Genomic DNA, 24,584 nt, shown 5'->3' on the forward strand with positions numbered 1-24,584 from the left:
TTGTATTGTCAATGTCATAAGCATTCTTATATAAATTTCCTGAAGCATGGGAATAATGATTTCTCCAGGGTATATTCTAAAGAATGAAGTTGCTGGGTCATAAGATAACAGCATCTTTACCTTTCTTGTTCCACTGTATGCTCAGTCATGTCCGACTCTTGGCGACCCCATGGGCTGTAGCCAGCCAGGCTTCTCTGTCCATGGAATTTTCCAGGCAAGAATACGAGAGTGGGTTGACATTTCCTCCTCCAGGGGATCTTCTCGACCCCAGGGATCGAACGCACGTGTATTGCGGCTGCTGCATTGGTGGGCACATTCTTTACCACTGGGCTACCTGGGAAGCCCTTAACTTTCCTAACCATTGACAAATCATCCTCAAAGTTTCCTTCTGCCTGTTATGTCTCTTGTTTACTGTCTTTTAACTCTGAGTTGTAGGAAGAGGATGAATAGATGGATCAGTTCAGTACAGTTCAATTGCTCAGTTGTGTCCAACTCGTTGCAACCCCATGGACTGCAGCAAACTAGACCTCATTGTTCATCACCAACTCCAGGAGTTTACTCAAATTCATGCCCACTGAGTCAGTGATCCCATCCAACCATCTCATCCTCTGTCATCCTCTTCTCCTCCCATCTTCAATTTTTTCCCAGCATTAGGGTCTTTTCAAATGAGTCAGTTCTTTGCATCAGGTGGCCAAAGGATTGGAGTTTCAGCTTCAGCATCAGTCCTTCCAATGAATATTCAGGACTGATTTCCTTTAGGATGGACTGGTTGGATTTCCTTGCAGTCCAAGGGACTCTCAAAAGTCTTCTCCAACACCACAGTTCAAAAGCATCAATTCTTTGGCGCTCAGCTTTCTTTATAGTCCAACTCTCACATCCATACATGACTACTGGAAAAAACCATAGCCTTGACTAGATGGACCTTTGTTGGCAAAGTAATGTCTGTGCCTTTTAATATGCTGTCTAGGTTGGTCATAACTTTTCTTCCAAGGAGTAAGCATCTTTTAATTTCATAGCTGCAGTCACCATCTGCAGTGATTTTGGAGCCCAAAAAAATGAAGTCTGCCACTGTATCCACTTTTTTCCCGTCTGTTTGCCATGAAGTGATGGAACCGGATGTCATGATCTTTGTTTTCTGAATATCGAGTTTTAAGCCAAATTTTTCACTCTCCTCTCACTTTCATCAAGAGGCTCTTTAGTTCTTCTTTGCTTTCTGCCGTAATGGTGGTGTCACCTGCATATCTGAGGTTATTGATATGTCTTCTGGCAATCTTGATTCCAGCTTGTGCTTCCTCCAGCCCAGCGTTTCTCATGATGTACTTTGCATATAAGTTAAGCAAGCAGGGTGACAATATATACCCTTGACATACTCCTTCCCCAATTTAGAACCAGTCTGTTGTTTCATGTCCAGTTTTAAGTATTGTTTCTTGACCTGCATAGAGATTTCTCAAGAAGCAGGTCAGGTGGTCTGGTACGTCCATCTCTTGAAGAATTTTTCACAGTTTTTGGTGATCCATACAGTCAAAGGCTTTGGCATAGTCAATAAAGAAGAAATAGATGTTTTTCTGGAACTCTCTTGCTTTTTTGATGATCCAGCGGATGTTGACAATTTGATCTCTGGTTCCTCTGCCTTTTCTAAATCCAGCTTGAACATCTGGAAGTTCACAATTCACATACTGTTGAAGCCTGGCTTGGAGAATTTTCAGCATTACTTTACTAGCATGTGAGATGAGTGCAATTGTGTGGTAGTTTGAGCATTCTTTGACATTGCCTTTCTTAAGGATTGGAATGAAAACTGACCTTTTCCAGTCCTATGGCCACTGCTGAGTTTTCCAAATTTGCTGGCATATTGAGTGCAGCACTTTCACAGCATCATCTTTCAGGATTTAAAATAGCTCAAATGAAATTCCATCGCTTCCACTAGCTTTGTTTATAGTGATGCTTCCTAAGGCCCACTTGACTTCACATTCCAGGATGTCTGGCTCTAGGTAAGTGGTCACACCATCATGGTTATCTGGGTCATGAAGATCTTTTTTTGTTAATAGTTCTTCTGTGTATTCTTGCCACCTCTTCTTAATATCTTCTGCTTCTGTCGGTTCCATACCATTTCCATCCTTTATTGAGCCCATCTTTGCATGAAATGTTCCCTTGGCATCTCTAATTTTCTTGAAGAGATCTCTAATCTTTCCCATTCTGTTGTTTTCCTCTATTTCTTTGCACTGATCACCGAGGAAGGCTTTCTTATCTCTCCTTGCTATTCTTTGGAACTCTGCATTCAAATGGGCATATCTTTCCTTTTCTCCTTTGCTTTTCACTTCTCTTCTTTTCACAGCTATTTGTAAGGCCTCCTCAGACAGCCACTTTGCTTCTTTGTGTTTCTTTTTCTTGGGGGTGGTCTTGATCCTTGTCTCTTATACAATGTCACGAAGACATTGTCCATAGTTCATCAGGCACTGTGTCTATCAGATCTAGTCCCTTAAATCTATTTCTCACTTCCACTGTATAATCATAAAGGGTTTGATTTAGGTCACACCTGAATGGTCTAGCGGTTTTCCCTACTTTCTTCAATTTAAGTCTGAATTTGACAATAAGGAAAGTTCATGATCTGAGCCACAGTCAGCTCCCAGTCTTGTTTTTGCTGACTGTATAGAGCTTCTCCATCTTTGGCTGCAAAGAATATAATCACTCTGATTTCAGTGTTGACCATCTGGTGATGTCCATGTGTAGAGTCTTCTCTTATGTTGTTGGAAGAGGGTGTTTGCTATGACCAGCGCATTCTCTTGGCATAACTCTATTAGCCTTTGCCTTGCTTCATTCTGTACTCCAAGGCCTAATTTACCCATTACTCCAGGTGTTTCTTGACTTCCTACTTTTGCATTCCAGTCCCTTATAATGAAAAGGACATCTTTTCTGTGTTTTATTTCTGAAAGATCGTGTAGGTCTTCATAGAACCGTTCAACTTCAGCTTTTTCAGCATTACCAGTCAGGGCATAGACTTGGATTACCGTGATGTTGAATGGTTTGCCTTGGAAATGAACAGAGACTTTTCTGTCATTTTTGAGACTGCATCCAAGTACTCCTTTTCAGACTCTTTTATTTACTATGATGGCTACTCCATTTCTTCTAAGGGATTCCTGCCCACAGTAGTAGATATAATGGTCATCTGAGTTAAATTCACCTATTCCAGTCCATTTTAGTTCAGTGATTCCTAAAATGTCAACGTTCACTCTTGCCATCTCCTGTTTGACCACTTCCAATTTGCTTTGATTCATGGACCTAACATTCCACGTTCCTATGCCATATTTCTCTTTACAGCATCGGACCTTGCTTCCATCACCAGTCACATCCACAACTGAGTGTTGTTTTTGCTTTGGCTCAGTCTCTTCATTCTTTGTGAAGTTATTTCTTCAATGATCTCCAGTAGCATATTGGGCACCTACCAACCTGGGGATTTCATCTCTCAATGTCCTATCTTTTTGCCTTTTCATACTGTTCTTGGGGTTTTCAAGGCAAGAATACTGAAGTGGTTTGCCATTCCCGTCTCCATTCCCTTCTCAGTTTGACTGAAATAAGTATCAAATTTTATTCCTTCCTTTCTGCTTTTCTACACTTCCCAATTTTCTACAGCAGGCATCCATTTGTAGAGTAAACTTGAGAGGTAATACATAGCTTAGTATTTGACAGTGTGGACCTCTTCAGAGTGCCTGGGTTCACACTTGGTTCCACTGGTTACTCATTGTGATATTAGGCAACTAAGTAATCCATGCCTGCCTTAATTTATCTTTCTGTAAAGTGGAAATATAAGAAGCACCCTATCTCATTGGATTTTTTGAGGTTCAGATGAATTAAACTTAGTGAAAATTTCATGGAAAATACTCAGTAAGTGTTAATCATCATCATAATCATTTCGGTTATTTTAGGTGGTTATAGAACAGGGTGCTATTCATTTAATCTTCTTTTCTTACTGATTCTGCCTTCTGGAACATTAATATTTCTGTTCTTTTTATAATGAAAACAGAGTTTGTTTTGATGAATGATCCAGCCTTCTGGGATCACCTCCCAAATAAATACTTGTCTTTGAATGCTTGTCTCAGGGTCTGCTTCTGGGAGATCTCAGACTGAGACATAGATTTAATGCTGAGAATGCTAAACTGAAGAAAACATGGATAAACCTAAAATTCATAACAGACTACCCAGGAAACAGGACAGAACTTGGTGGAATGAAATAAACATTACTTAACTATAAAAAGCAGGGCTTGACAGCAAGAATGGACTTGTTCAGTAAGTTTCTGTGTGCAGGGAGAGTTGGTGGTGGTGTTGATTTTGATGTGACTAGTGGTTCTGGGATATAAACTAGCCATCAGAGTTCAAAGCGAGTAGAAATACTACCAAGGCATTTCTTGGAGTACATATGAATAGGAAATTCATACAAGCAGAATGAGATGAGTTCATCTGTAGAAGTCATGAGAAACACTTAAATTTATCATAGATTTTAAATGCCTCTGCAAACAAATGTCTGATTATTTTTCTGGCAGTATTGCAATTTACAGAACCAGACTGACCCTCTGAGTGAAAACAATTTAAAATGCTAACTAAAATATAAATAACCTATTTTTAAATGCAAGCATGAGTGGGTGAGAAAGTGTGGAATTCTCAGAGGCCAGACACTGATTGGGAACAGCAATCCAGACAGGCCCACAGAGTCAAGGCCAGCTTCAGGCTGAGGGCATTTTCAAGTTCAAGGGAACTTGAAAGCTGGTGACTTCCACAGCCTGAATTGGAGGTAGAGTTGGCTGGGATCAGGAGACAAGGCGAGTGCTCACCCACATAAAATGGAGTCCTCAGAGTAAAGATAAATGGAGAAATAAATTGTCCTCATTGTTTACCTTTTCCAAACCCTCCTGTGCTTCCCACCAGATGGATCAGTAAGGCAAGCAGATCATCTCAGACCATGGCATTCAGTGGAAAAGACAAAATATCCTCTGAGAGCCTCGAGTCACAGTATACTCTTCTCCCAGGTTTGCAATCCAATTCATATAACCTGTATGATCTGAAAAACTTCAAGCTGTGAATTGAGCTTCAAATTCTACTTTTAGGGTAAGATTAGCTGCTTTAATAAATCCTGTAATATTAATGGATTAACATAATCCATGTTGATTTCTTGCTTATACACATCTGGTTGCCAGAGAACAGGAGTTAGAGTTGGGAAGCTCTCTAATACAGGCCCCTCTTTTCATCATGGCGTTCATAAGCCTCCCTGAGCACCTGCATCTATCCATGGGGGGACAAGCAGAGGGTGCTATGTGGGGGCATTCATGGGTGATGTGGCAGAATATGAAAAATGGCCCCAAAGAATCATGTCTTTGTGTGCCCCTGCTCATTGTGACTTTGAAGCTTCTCCCATAAAAGGTGGGAATCTACTTCCCCATGTCTTGAATTTGAGCTAGACGTGAGATGTGTGTTGGCCAACAGAAATCTAGGGGGCGCAACTTCCTGGGATTCTGATCGCAAGCCTCAGAAGGGGGTTGGCAACATCCACATTTTCCCTCTTGGAGCCCAATCACCATGTTGAAAGAATGTCCAGGTCCCACTGGAGAGAAAGGCCACACAGAGGCCATGAGGGATAGGCCATCAAGTGGAGAGACAGGCTACAAAGGGGAGAGTCACAGTGCCCCAGTTCACCGTGAGTAAGCGGCCCCTGATGCAGGAGAGAGACGATCTTGGACTTCCCAGCCTGAATTAACTTACAGACTAACATAGTTGCATAACTGAGCCCAGGTAAGATAGCAAAATACTGCCTAGTCAACTGACAGGCTCATAAGAAATAATAAAATAATTGCTGTCTTAAGGCATGAGATTGTGGGAGTTGTTTGTCGCACATCAATAGGTAGCTGAAACAGGTGTTCATTCAGTGGCAAGGTTTCTATGGGACAAGTTTAGAAACTGGTGCATCTAAACAGGTTTAGAAATATGGTGAAATACTCTACACATATTCCACTGACAAGAATTCAGGCTCAAGACCATCCACAACTACAAGGATGACTGGGAAACAGTCTCATTATATACCTAGGATGAGGAAGAACATGTTTTGGTGGACAGCTAGCTTGTTTCTAAAACAGAAATGAGCCCTGTTCCATAGATTCCAAGCACTTAGCATAAGTAGAAACAGATAGTGTCTAAAGAAATCTACCTATACTTCAGACTTCAAAGGGTCAGAATACAGTTTGAAATAAGCCTAAAGATGAAGGAGACATAACTCTGGCTATTATAACTATTTAAAAAGAACACAAAAAGATATAATACCCGCCCCCAAAAGTGAACATAAACCGATTTCCCAAAATATGATGTATCAACAATGACTCAAGAGTAACAGGAAATTTGAGTGGCCCTATAACCGTTAAAGATAAGGAATAAGCACTTAAAAGCTTCTCCACAAAGAAAATCCAAGGTCCTGACAGATTTCTAGGCAAGCTGTAACAAACATTCAAAGAAAGAATAATTTAAATATTACTCATGCTTTTCTAAAGAACAGCAAGAGAAAAGACTGTCTCCTAACATTTTATGAGGTGAGTATAATCATGTCACAAAAACCAAACAAGAAGCTCAGGGAATGGAAATTTACAGGATATTCTCACTCATGAACACATGTCTAAAAATCTGAAAGAAAATTTTAGCAAACTGAATTGAGCAGAGTATAGAAAAGCTAACACATCATAACCAAGTTAGATTCATTCTAGGAATATGATGTTGGTTCAAAATTATATGCAGTTAAATTATATTTATAATACAAATTATATATACAATTATATATATATTAATAAAATTCACTATATTTACACATCAGAAAACTCTGGTTTCCAGTCAGGCACATAAGGAGATTGGAAGCTGTTACTCTGCTCTAACAACAACTAAAATATTGAACAAACTGAGAATCAACAACTCTTCTTGGGTCCGTCAGAGAATTGGCCCACCCAGCAGGGCAAACTGCTGACCTAAATATTGGTGACACAGTCAGGCAGGTAAAGAGAATCACCACTTACAGGAGCAGAAACCTCTGTAAGAATCAGTTTAGGGGGAGGAAAATCTCAACTGCAATTGATGAATTTTTGAAGGCTCAGTATGGATAAGTCTGAGGGTGAACAACTCCATGTGGATGCAGTCTTGGCAAGGTGAGGGACACCACACTTCTGTGAGTTTTACTTCCTGGAGCTCCACCATGTTTTCACAGAGAAGACAGGAAAGAAATCCCTTCCTGCTTCCAGTGGGGGCAGGAGGAAAAGCAGACATGTTGAAATATGCCAGATCATTCTGTTCTTAACAAGGCCTGCCCTCAGAACAAACTATTTAACCTGAGCCTAAACTACTGGGATTCTATCAGAGTCTAGCTGACCTGGAAGAAGTGAAAAACACCGATCTTCATCCCTTTTAGTCATTCTGCCCCATCTAAGTTGGGGGAGAACCAAGAGGCCCCTGTAAAGTCCACAGTCCAGAGGCGCAGGCTCATTAAAAGACTAAGACCTATCATAGAACCACAGGACATTTCCTACCCCCAACCACTCACCACCACATTATAAAAGCCTACTTACTGCATTTCCTTTTATCTATTATATCATGATATCATGCCCACTTTCAACAAAAGTGACAAAGCATACTAAAAGCAAAAAATAACAACAACAACAAAAAACAGAACAAGTATCAGAACCAGCGTTAGATATGGGAGGAATGTTGTAACAACCAGATTAGCAATTTAAAATCACCATGATTAACATGCTAACAGTTTTAATGGGAAAACTAGACAACATGCAAGAAAATGCAGAAAAATGGATATTCTAAGAAAGAATCAAAAAGAAATGCTAGAAACTAAAACACTGTAACATGAATGAAGAATGTCTTTGATAGGCTAGTTAATAGAAGGAATACAGTTGAGGAAAGAATCTCTGAGCTTGAGGACATGTGAATAGAAACTAAAGAGCAGAATAAAGAATGGGGGGATAAAAAGACTATTCAACAACTATGGGGCAATTACTGAAAGTACGACATACCTATGATGAAACATCAGACAGAGAAGAGAGAAAAGAACAAGATAAATATTTGAACCACTAATGGTTTAGAATTTTCCTAAATGTCAGACCAAAGATTCAGAAGCTCAGAGAAGAACCAACTGGAAAAGTGTGAACAAAACAAAACAAAAAACGATAGCTGAACGTATCTTTTCAAAGTGGAAAAAAACAATCAAAGATAAAGACAAAAAATTTGAATTGAGTTAAAGGAAAATACCTAATCTATGGAGGAACAAAGATAAGAATTACATCTGATTTCTCAGAAACCATGCAAGCAAGAAGAGTGCAGTGAAATATTTTTTTAAGTGTTGAGAGGAAAACCCCATCAAACTAGAATTCTGTATTCTGAAAAATTATCCTTCAAAAGTGAAGGAGAAATTAAACATTTCTCAAACAAAAATTGAGGAAATTTGTTGCCTATACCTTGCAAGAAATATTAAAAGAAGTTCATTAGAAAGAAGGAAAATGATATAGGTCAGAAACTCAGATCTTCATAAAGAAAGGAAGAGCATTAGGGAAGGAATAAGTAAAGGTTAAAGAGATAACAGAGTAAAAGAGAAAATATACTAAAATCTCAATAGATTTAGGAAGGAAGTTTCATGAAATTAAGCTTACATTTATTACATGTATTTAAGAAAGACTTCTGAACAAATTAGGAGTAGAAAGAAATTGTGTTAGTTTGATAACTATCTTAAGAGGAAAGAATGAAGGACTATGACAAGCATCTAATTTTATGTGAAAATTCTAATGAGTTTAAGAACAAAGAAAAGACAAGAAAAAAGCTTGCTGTCACTGCTTCTATTGGATATTATCAAGTGAAATAGGTCAAGAATTACAAAACGTAAGGATTGGAAGGAAAGATATAAAGCTGCCATAATTCAAAGCTAATATGATTGTCTAGTAAAAAAAAAAAAAATCCCTCCAAAAAGCTACAGGCATATTATTATAATAGACAAGAGAATTTAGCAAGTTTGCTGGAACAACATCAATATAGAGAATTTAATTTTATTTCTATAAACCATCAGTTGTAGATAGAGAAATCATGATTAGCCAAAAACCAATTTAAAATGAAATTGAGTACTAGCCTGTGACTTTCCACAAAACCACGAGCTGAAATATTGATTGATGTCGTTTTGATTCTATATATCTGTTTTGGTTAGAATTGACATCTTAACAATATAGAGTCCTCTGATCCTTAAAAATGGTATACATCTCCTTTTACTTAAGTTTTCTCTATTTCCCTCAGCATTGTTTTGGAGATTTCATTGAACAGGACTTTGGAGATTTCATTGTACAGGACTATTACTTATTAATATTATTCTGTTCAAGTTATTATTAGGTATTTCAGGTTTTTATGCTATTGTAAGTAGTATTTTTTTCATTGCATTTCCAAGTGCTTCATCACTTATTAGAAATAATAAAAACTAATAATAAATAAAGCTATAAAATAAATCAAATAAAATAAATCAAATAAAACTAAATTAAAACTATTTCAAAATAAATTAAAAAACTCCTAGAAGTAGATTTTACCCAGTGGTAAAGAATCTGCCTGCAATTCAGGAGACACAGTTTCAATCCGTGGGTCAGGAAGATCCACTGGAAGAGGAAATGGCAACCCACTCCAATATTCTTGCCTGGGAAATTCCATGGACAGAGGAGCCTGACGGGCTAAGTCCATGGGATCCGCCAGAGTAGGACACGATTCAGCACCCGCGCACATCAGCTGAGAGAGATTAATATCTTAACAACTGTTTATCCTCATGGGAAAAGAAATAAAATCGGATCCTTTAAACACACACAATTTCCATTGGATAAAAAATTTTAGTTTGAAAGGCAAAACTATAAGACTCTCAGGAGATAATCCAATCATATTTATGATATTCAGATAAAGAAGGATTTCTTAAATAAAATAAAGAAAATTCAGTTGATGAAGGACAAGGTTAATCAATTTAGATATATTAAATATATAGTTTTCTGTTTTTCAGTGCACAGAGAAGCAGCACTCTACAGGAGTCGGGACCACACACTTGAGAGACCAATGCCCGGGGTTTAAACCCTGGCTCAGCCACTTCCTACCTTACACTTGGGCAGATCATTGACACTCCCTGCCTGTCTTTTCTCAAGAGTAAGGTAAGGTTGATAACAGTTCCTACATTATAGAGTTGATCTGAGGATTGAGTTGTAATTGGATAGTAAATGTTATATTGTTATGTAAATGTATATAAGATAAAATTTTAAATAAGACATCAATGAGAATGAAAAGTTAAAAACTGGGAGAAGACATTTACAGCACTTAACAACTGACCTAAGGTGTTAGAATATTTATCTATCTCCATGCATCCATTCCTTTTCCTACTGTTCATGGGGTTCTGAAGGCAAGAATACTGAAGTGGTTTGCCATTTCCTTCTCCAGTGGACCACGTTTTGTCAGAACTCTCCATCCATGACCCATCCATCTCGGGTGGCCCTACACAGCATGGCTCATAGTTTCATTGAGTTAAAGAAGGCTGTGGTCCATGTGATTAGATTGGTTAGTTTCCTGTGATTGTGGTTTTCAGTCTGTCTACCTTCGGGTTGGGATAGACTGACTGAGGGGGAAACTGGGTCTTGTTCTGATAGGCGGGGCCGTGCTCAGTAAATCTTTAACCTAATTTTCTGTTGATGGGTGGGACTGTGTTCCCTCCCTGCTATTTACCTGGGGTCAAACTATGGTGGAGATAATGAAGATAATGGTGACCTCCCTCAGAAGATCTCATGCATGTACTACAACACTCAGTGCCCCCAACCTACAGCAGGGCACCATTGACCCACACCTCTGCCGGAGACTCCTGGACACCCACAGGCAAGTCCAGGACAGTCTCCTGTGGGGTCACTGCTCCTTTCTCCTGGGTCTTGGTGCACAAGGTTCTGTTGTGCCCTCCAAGAGTCTATTTCCCAGACTGTGTAAGTTCTGGCAGCTCTATGGTGGGGTTAATGGTGACCTCTTTTATTCTCATGGGCTCCAAAATCATTGCAGATGGTGACTACAGCCATGAAATTAAAAGACACTTGCTCCTAGCTATGACCAACCTAGACAGCATATTAAAAAGCAGAGACATTACTTTGCCCACAAAGGTCCATCTAGTCAAGGCTATGGTTTTTCCAGTGGTCATGTATGAATGTGAGAGTTGGACTGTAAAGAAAGCTGAGCACCAAGGAATTGATGTTTTTGAACTGTGGTGTTGGAGAAGACTCTTGAGAGTCCCTTGGATGGCAAGGAGATCCAACCAGTCCATCCTAAAGGAGATCAGTCCTGGGTGTTCATTGGAAGGACTGATGTTGAAGCTGAAACTCCAGTACTTTGGCCAGTTGATGTAAAGAGCTGACTCATTTGAAAAAACCCTGATGCTGGGAAAGATTGAAGGCAGGAGAAGGGGACAACAGAGGATGAGATGGTTGGATGGCATCACCGACTCAATGGACATGAGTTTGTATAAACCCCTGGAGCTGGTGATGGACAGGGAGGCCTGGCATGCTGCAGTCTATGGGGTCGCAAAGAGTTGGACACGACTGAGACTGAACTGAACAGAACTGAACTCAGTCAACCTGGAACTTGTGAAGTTTATAACGTAGGAATTTTTTAATCTGTTTTAGAAATGAAAGAGCTAATACATAAGGAAAGCTAGTCAAAGGACTGCAGCTAAAGAAAGAAAGAGGGAAGGGAAGGAGGAGGAAGAAAGTAGTAGGTAGAACCAGGTCACACACCAGATTTTTCTCCATCCAAAGCACTTCTTTTTTCTAATACTCTAGTTGGCTTAGGGTTTAATTTCAGGAAGACATCATGAGATGTAAGGACAATTCCATTCGAGTGTGTGGGTGAATGTTTAGTTGTAAGACTTAGTAAGTCTTTGAATCTGCACATGAGGTTGTGGTATTTTGGTTTCAGGTCTTCCCTCTAAAGGCTCACATCACAGAAACTAGTATTTACTTTTAACTTTATGCCTTTGGGCTGGACACAAAAGTGACTTAAACTCTCCCATAGCCCCTTTTAAGAGCCTCTTGCTCTTTGAGGCTTATTCCATATTTAAAATGGACTTGAAATAGTATTGGGTCATTTTCCTACTAATACAGGGTATGATCTAAATGATCAAGATAAAATGAATGTACATTATGCAATTTTAAAAGAAAGTAATTTGCTTTTTTTTTAAAGCACTGAAGTAGAGAGATGGATAGAAGAAAGAAATCATTGAAGGAAATTAAACTAGGGATCAAGGAAGGGCAGGCTAATAACAACCAGCTTAATTGTAATAATTTATAAAGGGTCATTATAGGAGGGTTTTCAAATATCATTCATTGGATCACAACAGATCTGACCTGGTATATCTTAAATAAGTCACTTCATTAATAATCAGTCTGAAATCTTGAGGACTGCCAGACAAGCATCTGCAATCTGTTATTAGTGGGGAAAAATATAAATTGTTTTGAGCCTTGGAGTATGTGGTTATCACTTAATGCACCGTTATTAGATATTTTAGAGGCAATTGGACAAATGGCACATTAGGAGGAACCAAACTTTCTAATTTAAGGAAATCTTGAGATGGAGTTTTCATTTTGTGCACAGGCTAATAATTAGAGCCTGCTTTACACTCTTGATTTTGTCTTTGTGTTGTGACTTCCAACTTTGGCTGGTGGTTACTATCTCTGGCCTAGATTAACTTTTTCCTTCTGTGAATAAACATGAATTATCCGTAAAGAACCTTGTACTTAAAATGGCTTACAGTTTGTTAATTGCTCAATTCCTTCTGCTTTTTTTTTTTTTTTATAAATTTATTTATTTTACTTGGGGGCTAATTACTTTACAATATTGTAATAGTTTTTGCCATACATTGACAAGAATCAGCCATGGGTTTACATGTGTTCCCCTTCCCGAACCCCCCACCCACCTCCCTCCCCCTCCCATCCCTCTGGATCATCCCACTGCCCCGGCCCCGAGCCCTTGTCACATGCATCGAACATGGAATGGTGCTCTGTTTCACATATGACAATACACATGTCTCAATGCCATTCTCCCAGAACGTCCCACCCTCACCTTCTCCCTCAGAGTCCATAAAATTGTTCCATGCATCTGTGTCTCTCATTCTGTCCCGCATATAGGGTTATCGTTACCATCTTTCAGATTCCATATATATGCATTAGTATACTGTATTGTTGTTTTTCTTTCTGGCTTACTTCACTCTGTATAATGGGCTCCAGTTTCATCCATCTCAGTAGAACCGGTTCAAATGTATTTTTTTTAATGGCTGAGTAATATTCCATTGTGTATATGTACCACAGCTTCCTTATCCATTCATCTGCTGATGGACATCTAGGTTGCTTCCATGTCCTGGCTATTGTAAACAGTGCTGCGATGAACATTGGGGTACACGCGTCTCTTTCAATTCTGGTTTCCTCGGTGTATATGCCCAGCAGTGGGATTGCTGGGTCATATGGCAGTTCTATTCCCAGTTTTTTAAGGAATCTCCACACTGTTCTCCATAGTGGCTGTACTAGTTTGCATTCCCACCAACAGTGTAAGAGGGTTCCCTTTTCTCCACACCCTCTCCAGCATTTATTGCTTGTAGACTTTTGGATAGCAGCCATTCTGACTGGTGTGAAATGATACCTCATTGTGGTTTTGATTTGCATTTCTCTAATAATGAGTGATGTTGAGCATCTTTTCATGTGTTTGTTAGCCATCTGTATGTCTTCTTTGGAGAAATGCCTGTTTAGTTCTTTGGCCCATTTTTTGATTGGGTCATTTATTTTTCGGGAATTCAGCTGCAGAAGTTGCTTGTATATTTTTGAGATTAATTGTTTGTCTGTTGCTTCATTTGCTATTATTTTCTCCCATTCTGAAGGCTGTCTTTTCACCTTGTTTATAGTTTCCTTTGTTGTGCAAAAGCTTTTAATTTTAATTAGGTCCCATTTGTTTATTTTTGCTTTTATTTCCAATATTCTGGGAGGTGGGTCATGGAGGATCCTGCTGTGATTTATGTCGGAGAGTGTTTTGCCTATGTTTTCCTCTAGGAGTTTTATTGTTTCTGGTCTTACGTTTAGATCTTTAATCCATTTTGAGTTTATTTTTGTGTACGGTGTTAGGAAGTGTTCTAGTTTCATTCTTTTACAAGTGGTTGACCAGTTTTCCCAGCACCACTTGTTAAAGAGGTTGTCTTTTCTCCATTGTATATTCTTGCCTCCTTTGTCGAAGATAAGGTGTCCATATGTGCGTGGGTTTATCTCTGGGCTTTCTATTTTGTTCCATTGATCTATATTTCTATCTTTGTGCCAGTACCATACTGTCTTGATGACTGTGGCTTTGTAGTAGAGTCTGAAGTCAGGCAGGTTGATTCCTCCAGTTCCATTCTTCTTCCTCAAGATTGCTTTGGCTATTCGAGGTTTCTTATATTTCCATACAAATTGTGAGATGATTTGTTCTAGTTCTGTGAAAAATACCATTGGTAGCTTGATAGGGATTGCATTGAATCTGTAGATTGCTTTGGGTAGAATACTCATTTTTGAACTTTTTCACAAAGTGGCTTCTGTTTGTCTGGGTTTTCAGTGTGCTAATACGCTACCATTTAAAAACTAGAGATTTAAAACAATTAAGTTACTGCAGATGGTTAGTGTAGCGATACTTAAAGCGTGGTTCCCACGCTGGCAGCATCGATATCACTTGGATGCTTGATAGAAATGCGGCTTCTCAGGTCTCACCCAGACGTACTGATTCAGAGTCTCTGGCTGGCAGGACTCAAAGAATCTGTGTTTTAAATAAGATTCCCAGGTGCTTTTTATGTACAACAAAAACTTGAGGTGGAGCACTTTATTGCTGGGATCAGTAAGCTTTTTCTCTAACGGGCCAGCCAGATTATAAGTACTTTAGGCTTCGTAGGGCTGTGTGTGGGGATGTAACTACTCATCTCTGTCACTATATATAAAGCAGAAGTAAGCATAAATGGTATGGCTGTATTCAAATAACATTTTATTCGTAAAACACAAAATGGGCCCGATTTGGCTCAGAAACTAGTTTGTCAGCTCCTGGGTTTAGAGCACCTAGTGCTACTAGTGTGTATGGATGTTGGGAAACAGAAAGAAAAAAGTGAAGCTTGTAAATGCCTGCTGTGTACTGGGTTGGGCAAAAAGTTCATTCACTTTCCCTGTGAGCTGGCTCTAGTAGCACTTAGTTATCTCTAACTTCATTTGAAACAATTTTATTAAAATATATTGTGAAAGCTATCCTATCCATGTGCACTTAAAAAAAAAACTTTCCAAAATTGGTGAATTTTTGAGTAGCCATTTTAATATTAAAGATGGAAGGAAAAAAGCAACATTTTTGGCTTATTATGCTTTATTATTTCAAGAAACGTAAAAAAAAACCAACTGAAATGCAGTAAAAAGTTTGTGCAGTGTATTGAGAAGGTACTGTGACAGATCCTGTCAAAAGTGGTTTGTAAAGTTTCATGCTGAAAATTTCTCACTGGACAATGCTCTGTGGTCAGATAAACAAGTTGAAGTTGTTAGTGATCAAATAAAGACACTGACTGAGAACAGTTAACATTATACCACATGAGAGATAGCTGGCACACTCAAAATATCCAAATCAAGTGCTGAAAATCATTTGCACCAGCTTGATTATGCTCATCACTTTGATGTTTGGGTTCCACGTAAGTTGAAAACACCTTCTAGACTCTATTTCCATGTGTGATTCTCTACTTATGTGCAACAAAAACGTTCTTTTTTTTAAAGACAAGTTGTGATAGATGATAAAAAGTGGACATTGTACAGTAATGTGGAATGGAGGAGATCATGGGGATAGTGAGATCAACCACTACCAAGCACATCAAAAGCCCGTCTTCATCCAAAGAAGGTGATGTGTCTATAGTGGGATTGGAAGGGAGTCCTCTATCATGAGCTCCTTGTAGAAAACCAAGTGATTAATTCCAATAAGTACTGCTCCCAGTTAGACCAACTTGAAAGCAGCACTCGACGAAAAGTGTCCAGAATTAGTCAACTGAACACACGTAATCTTCCATTGGGATAATGCAAGACTGCATGTTTCTTTGATAACCAGGCAAAAACCATTAGAAGGGAACTGCAGGAAGTTCTGATTCATTCGCCGTATCCACCAGACATCACCCCTTCAGATTTCCATTTATTTTGGTCTTTATAAAATTCTCTTAATGGAAAAAATTTTAATTCCCTGAAAGACTGCAAAAAGCTCCTGGGACAATTATTTGCTCAAAAAGATAAAAAGTTCTGGGAAGATGTAAATTCAAGTTGCCTGAAAAATAGCAGAAGGTAGTAGAACAAAATGGTGAATATGTTGTTCAATGAAATTTTTGATGAAAGTGAAGAATGTATCTTTTATTTTTACTTAAAACTGAAGGAACATTTTGGTCAACACAATACAAGGCATCTCTTATTTACCCCCAAAACATAGGCCTGCCGTATCTAGCCATGAGGATGATGTGCTGAAGAACAACAGTTGGTGACATTTGGATTTGTACAGTACACAACCTGGACAGCTTTTTGTGGGGGTGCTGGGTTTGCATCATCTTCAGCTTACAGATAAAGTAACTTGCCCAGAGATATACTGCCAGCTGCTGTCAGAACCAGGATTAATCATGGTTCTGTCTGACTGTGGAAACTGCTCTGCCCATTGATTATGCTGAAAAATAGGTAACATGGCTGACTCGAGCTGTAGGCTGTATACATTCCCCTTTCAAAAAGCATGAAGGCAAAACTGGCCACTGGTCATTAGAAGGGTGAGAAAGAAAGAGATTGTGTGTTTCGATGAGAGACTCAAGAAAATACTGTTGATAATAAATTAAAAACAGCAGCACCTGAAAGATTACTTTAGGACAGCATGGATATTAATGTTATGGCAGGTTGGTGATAAGTTTCCTATTAGTTAGTTACAGACACATAACAAACCACCCCAAAACTGAAAATAAGAGTTTATGATTGTACCTGTTGTCTTGGCTCAGCTCACTCATGTGTCTGTGGTTCACTGTGGGTTGGGCAGCTACTCTACTGGTCTTTGCTGCCCTATCCTTCATGTGCGAGAGCTGGCAGAGTGTAGACTAGTCTAGGATGATTTTAGCAAGGACCACTGGACTCTCCTCCACGTGGTTAACCTCTCCCTTTGGTTAACACAGGCTTTTGCTCGAGGTAAGGTCTCAAGAAAGAGAGTGAGAGAGACTTCCCTAGTGGTCCAGGGGTTAAGACTCCATGCTTCCACTGCAGGCATTTGCTCCCTGGTTAGGGAACTAAGATCCCATATGCCTAATGACTAAGATGGGGTCATTTCCCCACTTCTTGAGTTTTGTCTGCCTTTGTGATTTGCTTTGGCTGATAGATTGCAGCAGAAGTGATGGTGAACTATTGCAAGCATAGCCTTCCATGGTCTTGGCCCTGCCCATTATCCATGTCCAGCCTAACCTGCTGGAGGGGAGCTTTCATATTGCACAGACACAAGCTCTCCTAAGCTAGCAGCCCCTTGCCTACCTGTAGCTGACCAGAGATGTGTGGGTAAGCCTAGTGAGTGCAGAAGAAGCACCCCACTGAGCCCAGCTGAAATCCTAAACCCACAGAGAGCTGAGCTAACCACAAAGTGGTTTTATATGGCACAATTACTAACAATAGATGTCATACAAGTAAAATGACCACCACTCTGTATCCTTTTCTATGGATGACGTGGGTGGTATTTACCCTTTCACTCTAATTTGAACTTCATCTAAATACTAGTGTGGATCTCCTGGCTTGTCTGTGGTTACTATCAATTCAACCAGCATCTTTGGAGGTGTGCTGAGAAGTCTTCAGTACGTAATTATTATCTGCAGAAAATTCATAGTCCTGTAGGGAAGTCAGCTCTGTAAGTAGATCCATGACAATGCCATATGATGCATGTTGATGTAGAGCTTTGGAAGCACAAGGCTGTCAAAGAAGAGAGTGTGATTTACTCTGATGAAGAGTGGCTTTCCAGAACTGTTTCCCGTGCAGAGGGAGTGAAATTCCAGCATCAGTGTCATATGCAAAGGAGACTAGATTCCAAAGAACACAATAGATTCAGAGAATAATAAGGCTGGAATCTAGGACATTTAGGAGCCTCTTTAAGCTCCCAGGTTCTGGGGTCCCCACTTTCCCCTCTGTTTAGCCCAGCCTTTAGGGGAGTAACTGTAGTAACTGTATCTTTCACATATTCGTGATCTTAATTAACCCTAGAACTGACAATGGTGTTGAAATCACTGATATCTGATTTTATCTCCATGCCTCCTTTTACGCTCTGAGTAGAAAGTTCCCTTCATTAAATCCTCTCTGACAATACTTGGTGTGCATTCTTGTTTCCTAACCAGAGCATGACTGATCCAGTTCTTCAGGGAAATGATTCTGAGGTTGACAGGATAATATGGAGGATAATTTTGAAGAGGATTGAGTGTGGAGAATGGGAGACAGGGAAAAAAGAGTTGGAGATCAAGACAAGACTTCAGTTTCTTCCAGGTTAAAGTTATGAGGAACCTTAACTAAGGCAGGGGCCATGGGAGAGAGAACGTTTGCTCAGCCCACGACAAAAGAGTCATCCTTGATTCTCCTTTCTCTCACTACACCCTCAGCCCCCACCCCAACACCCACACAGACAGCAATTCCATTAGCGAGTACACTCGGTTCCCCACGCAGGAATGTTCTGAGCCTGGCAACGCTTCGCTACATCTGCTGCAAAAATTCTAGTCGAAGCTGATGCCTTTCCTGCCTCGATGATGAAGACAGCCTCTGACTTTTTCCCTTTCCCACTCTGATTGCCCACATAAAGCAAATCCACAGAAGCAGAGCGTAGACTAATATTAGCCAGAGAACAGCCAGCGTCATTCTCGAACAACCATAACCCAGACCGTATTGTTCCCGGCTTGAAGCCCTGTGGGAGGGAGTTGAAGGCTCTCCAAGAGCTGGTCCCGCCTTTATGGTGTCATCGTCCGCTGTCTCCCCTTTGGGCGGTGTCCTCTGTCCTGCACCCGCACTGCTTCCCTGTGCCCTGAGCCCGCAGCGGCACCCTCCTCTGAACTCCGCCTGCCGCACCTGCGCCCTGGAGGCTCTCCTGCCTCCTGCTGGCCACCCGCAGCTGCCCTTTCTCATCCTTCCTCTCTCAGTTCAGAGGTCATCTCTTCAGAGACACCTTTCTTCTCTTTCCTTTCCGATCCAGAGCTTACCTTGGCTGATGATGTTCATCACGTCCTTGTTTCCTTTTCTTCACACATTTATCTGAGCGGATTTCACGTCCTTTAATACCTCCCTTCCTTCCCCCTCCCTCCCTTCCCCCTTCCCTTTCTTCCTTTTTTTGTTTTTTTTCTAGTTTATTTTCTGGCTTCTCTCATTACAGTGTAGTTGTACATAAACACAAGGGCAGGGACCTAGTACACACAATAAGGAATTTTAGAGGGTTAAATGAGTTTAAAGAAAACATTTCGTAGGTCAGTTCTACAGGCTGTGGTGATTATTTAAGCATGGGAGAAAGGGGAAAGGAAGGAATGGAGAAAAGCGCCTAGATTTCTTCAGGCTTCTGAGTGATGCCAGCACTATCAACCAGATCAGGACTATCCTTGGAAGAGTACATTTTGGAGAGGGAATGATGAAGTTGATTTGGAGCTGTGAGAGTCTTACATGCTGTAGAATACTTGCAGAGAGGTCTTTGTTGTTGTCAGTTGCCAAGTCGTGTCTAACACTTCTTGACCCTGAGGACTGCAGTATGCCAGGCTTCCCTGTCCCTCACCATCTCCTGAAGTTTCCCCAAGGAGGAGAGGTCTACTGCACAGAAAGAATTTGGGTCTGGAACTTGGGGGTGAGGGGTGGGTGCTGGAGGCAGAGCATTCATCATCATGACTATAGATAAACATTTATGCAAATGTTGATAATTTGGCAACCCAAGTTATAGCATATATCCCTATTAGCATTTAAAAGAAAAATATATTTACAGATTTGAAGAATAATATATACATTTATAAGTACAAAATTTAGTATTTAAATATATTGATAGGTATGAAGATAAACTCACATGCAAACGTCTGCTTAAATGTAAATCGTAAATGGCTTTGTTTACATTCTAAGATGTTAGCAAGTAGATGTAGGGCAAGGATGGAATGAAAAGTGGGATTTATAAATTTTAGAGACTCTAGAATCATTTAAAAGCATTTTAGAAGCATATTGTTTTGAGGCCACACCAGAATGTATTTATGCTAGACTTCTTGCATTTGGTATTGTAATAAGCAAACAGTTTGTATTTTTGTTTCTTTGTTTCTTTGATTTTTAAGTCCATTTCTTGGTCCTGCTGAGAATCTGTCATCTTAAGCTGGGGGAATTACAGTGGGATTGTTTATTTCAGTCATCCCACTCTTTTCTGCTGGTTTTCCTGCCTAGCAAACATCACCAGATTATGTGTAAACTGATGAAAAATCCAAAGTGAAATGGGTATAATTATTCTATTTGAATGCTCTCATTGGGGAGACCAAAGGGTTTCCTCTATATTATGACCTTTAATGTGAGAGAAAGTGACCTTCTTTATTTCACTGCTTGGAGAGGATACAGAACTTGTAAAATCACCATATTTATCATTCGGCAAAATACTCTTTCACAAGTCGTTACTATATTTTGATATTTCCAATATAACCTAAGTTTCTTCCTGATAAACTTGTTACAGGAAGTACCACCTGGCAGGTGTAAACAAATAGGTAAGAGCCCTTCGCTTTCACCTTTAAGCATGTTCTGTGTCAATAGGATGCTTTCTGACTATCTGCAAGTGATTTATTTTTTTCAAATATTGATACACGGACTATTTTCTCTGAAATTATTTTATATACCTAATTTGTTTAGAAAAATATCATCTTTTTTAAAAGTTTTAATTGGAGGATAATTGATTTGGTTTTTGTGTTGGTTTTTGCCATACAACAACGTGAACCAGCCATAGAAACATACGTACTAGCATGTATTCCCTCCCTTCTGAACCTCCCTCCCACCTCCCACCACATGCTACCCCTCTACATTGTCACTGAGCACCAGGTTTGAGTTCTGTGCATCATACAAAAAATTCCTACTGGCTATCTGTTTTACATATGGTAATGTGTATGTTTCAGTGTACTTAGAAAATCCCATCTTCTACATTTAACTTGGCAAATGTTTGCTGCCTGTATATTAAACAGTGCATAAGTGTGGGAAGTGGAGGAAAGGGAGTGACCAGACTCCAGCTTCTCAACTCAGAAGTATCTGAGCCACCACAGTGTAAGGTGTGCTATGAACACATTACATCACACGTTATCTCCATAAAGGTTGGGTTCATCCAGTAATCCCAGAGGTATTATTCTTCAGGAAAAGAGGGAAGGCATGACATTTCCATTAAGGGCACAGACTCCAGAGCCAGACTTCCTACGCTTGAAATTTGGTGTATTCATCAAAGGAAGTAGTACTAGATGCTGTAACAAAGATCTCCGAAATCCCAGTGACATAAGTCCAGGAGGTGACCTAACTCACACGCCCCTGCTGTGAGGGCCTCCTGTCCCCTCATCCTGTAAGCAGTGACTCAGAGGCCCAGGCTCTTCATGGTGCGGCTCTGCCATCTTGGGGTCATTTGCTTCTAGCCAGAGAGAAAGAGAAAAAGCATAGAAAACCGTGCCACATATTTGAGGGGCCAAACTAGAAAAGTGACCGTCAGCCCTTCTTTCCACACTCCAGGGCCAGAATCAGTCACGCGGCCCCACCTTGATGCAGGGGCAGTTGGAAGCAAAGTCTTCCTGTGGAGCTGGAAGGAAAGTTAGTTGGGCGCCCACATAGCTTCAGCTCTGCCATGCCTGGTTCTTCCATTGTCAGCTTAAGAGTCTCCTATGTCTCTGTTTCCTCATCAGTGAAATGGAGACAGTAATAGTCCTGACCTCACCACCCTTATGGCAGAAAGCGAAGAAGAACTGAAGAGCCTCTTGATGAAAGTGAAAGAAGAGAGTGAAAAAGTTGTGTTGAAGCTCAACATTCAGAAAACTAAGATGATGGCATCTGGTCCCATCACTTCATGGGAAATAGATGGGGAAACAGTGGAATCAGTGTCAGACTTTATTTTTTTGGGCTCCAAAATCACTGCAGATGGTTTTTGCAGCCATGAAATTAAAAGACGCTTACTCCTTGGAAGGAAAGTTATGACCAACCTAGATAGCATATTTAAAAGCAGAGACATTACTTTGCCAACAAAGATCTGTCTAGTCAAGGCTATGGTTTTTGCAGTAGTCATGCATGGATGTGAGAGTTGAACGGTGAAGAAAGCTGAGCACCGAAGAATTGATGCTTCTGAACTGTGGTGCTGGAGAAGACTTTTGAGAGTCCCTTGGACTGCAAGGAGATCCAGCTAGTCCATCCTAAAGGAGATCAGTCTTGGGTGTTCATTGGAAGGACTGATGTTGAAGCTGAAACTCCAATACTTTGGCCACCTCATGCGAAGAGTTGACTCATTGGAAAAGACCCTAATGCTGGGAAGGATTGGGGGCAGGAGGAGAAGGGGAGGACAGAGGATGAGATGGCTGGATGGCATCACCGACTCAATGGGCATGGGTTTGGGTAGACTCCGGGAGATGGTGATGGACAGGGGGGCCTGGTGTGCTGCGATTCATGGGGTCGCAAAGAGTCGGACACAACTGAGCAACTGAACTGAACTGAACAAGGTGTTGTCACAAAGATTAAGTGGGTCCAAATATGTAAAGTGCTTAGAAGGGTGCCTGTAAGCACAACTGAAGTGTTAGAATTCCTACTTTATATTGTGAGGAAAAATTACTGTAAGGGAGATAGGAAGGAAAATAGGATTTCAGAGTGGGGAGAGACCATTTTTATGGGGGCGGGGAGTATGACTAGCAGAATAGCCCCTCAAAGACGCTCACACTGTGAACTGTGGAACCTATGAATGTGTTAGGTTACCTGGTGAAAGGGACCCTGCAGATGTGATTAAGGTTATGGGCCGTGAGATGGGGGAGGGGGAGATTGTCCTGGATTATCTGGGTGGCTCAGTCTAACCACATGATCTATTAGGAGCAGAGAACTTTCTCGACTGAAGGCAGAAGGGATATGACAGAAGGGGAAGTCAAAGAGAATCTGAGCTTGACAGGGACTGGCTTTCTCAACAGAGGAGCCACAGACTACTACAACTTTGTAACTACTACAACGTTAAGAAATAGAATTCTGCTAACAACCCAAAGGAGTTGTAAAATAGATTCCCGCCCCCACCCCACCCCCCCAAAAAAAATGAAACCTCCAGATAAGAGCCCAGCTGGTCAACACATCGACCTCCTCCTTGGGAATCTTTAGTAAAGGGCCGAGGCGAGCCTGCCATGATTTCTTACCTACAGAACTGCAAGATAATCAGTGTGTGTTAAGCCATTAAGTCTGTGGTATAATTTCTTATGACAGCAATAGGAAACTAAGAAAAACAAGGGAAGGTATTCATAATAGAAAAGGCTTTTGAGACAGACTTGAATGACTTGTTACTTAGATAGAATGAGAGGCCATCTTAGGGCAACAGAACAGCTCTGAACAAAGGAGGGGGCTGAGAAAGTGGGGTTGGGGCTTGTCCGCGTTGAGTTTCATACAATGGCAGGAGTTAATCTGCGGGGTTAATGACTGATGGATTGGAGTCACGGTGTGGAAGGCTCTAAACTTCAGGCTGAGTTTGTCCTTGATCCCACAGCAGATGAGCAATGGTCGCTGCCTTTTGATCAGAGGCGTGCGGTGTTCAGGGACTTCCTTAGGATGACGTGTAACAGTCAGTGAGCAGGATGAGTCAGGAGCTGAGATGGTGATCTGGGTTCTTCCACAGTGGATCATGAACTAAGGTGGTAGCTTCCAGAACGGAAAGGTGGATACTGCAGTAGGACTGTTCTGGGTCGGGCTCTCTAAATGGAGATCCTGAGGTGAGGGTCCATGGAAAGGAACTTCCCATGGAGCTGCTTTCAGTAGAAACCAGTGAATGGGGAGGGAAGCAAGTCAGAGAAGGAGAAGAGACAGGCCAAGGGGAGCTTTCAGTGAAGCCCCAGCCCCAGGCTTGCCCCACGGGGCGCTCTGGAGCATCAGCAGCCCGTCGGAGTTTGTTTCTCTTGGCAGTAAGGAGCTTGACTTTCCTCCTTATGCCATGGTCACCCCTTGGCAGTGGGCCATCCTTGGGTGATATAAACCCCCAGGCACCAGGAGTAAAGAGTTCCTGCAGTCTCAGGGCGCTTTCTGAAGCAGACCTCAGGTACGAACCACTGGAAGCAAAGTGGCACAGCCTGGTAGATGGACACACTGTGCTGGCGGAAGGGGCTCCACATGTCTAGGGGCTCACCAACAGCCCCAGCTACGGATAGAGTGAAGCCTGAGGGTAGAGTCACTGATGGGATGTGATGGTAGGTGAGATGGAAGGGAACCGAGGGTGGCACAGACCCCACAGCCCTTTGCCCTGGGAGAATGAAGGTGCCTGTGCTGGGAATAGAAATATCAGGAGGGAAAATCAGG

Source organism: Giraffa tippelskirchi, chromosome 13 (genome assembly GCF_054371585.1).
Source record: "Giraffa tippelskirchi isolate mGirTip1 chromosome 13, T2T-mGirTip1v1.2.pri, whole genome shotgun sequence".
Taxonomy (NCBI): Eukaryota; Metazoa; Chordata; class Mammalia; order Artiodactyla; family Giraffidae; genus Giraffa; species Giraffa tippelskirchi.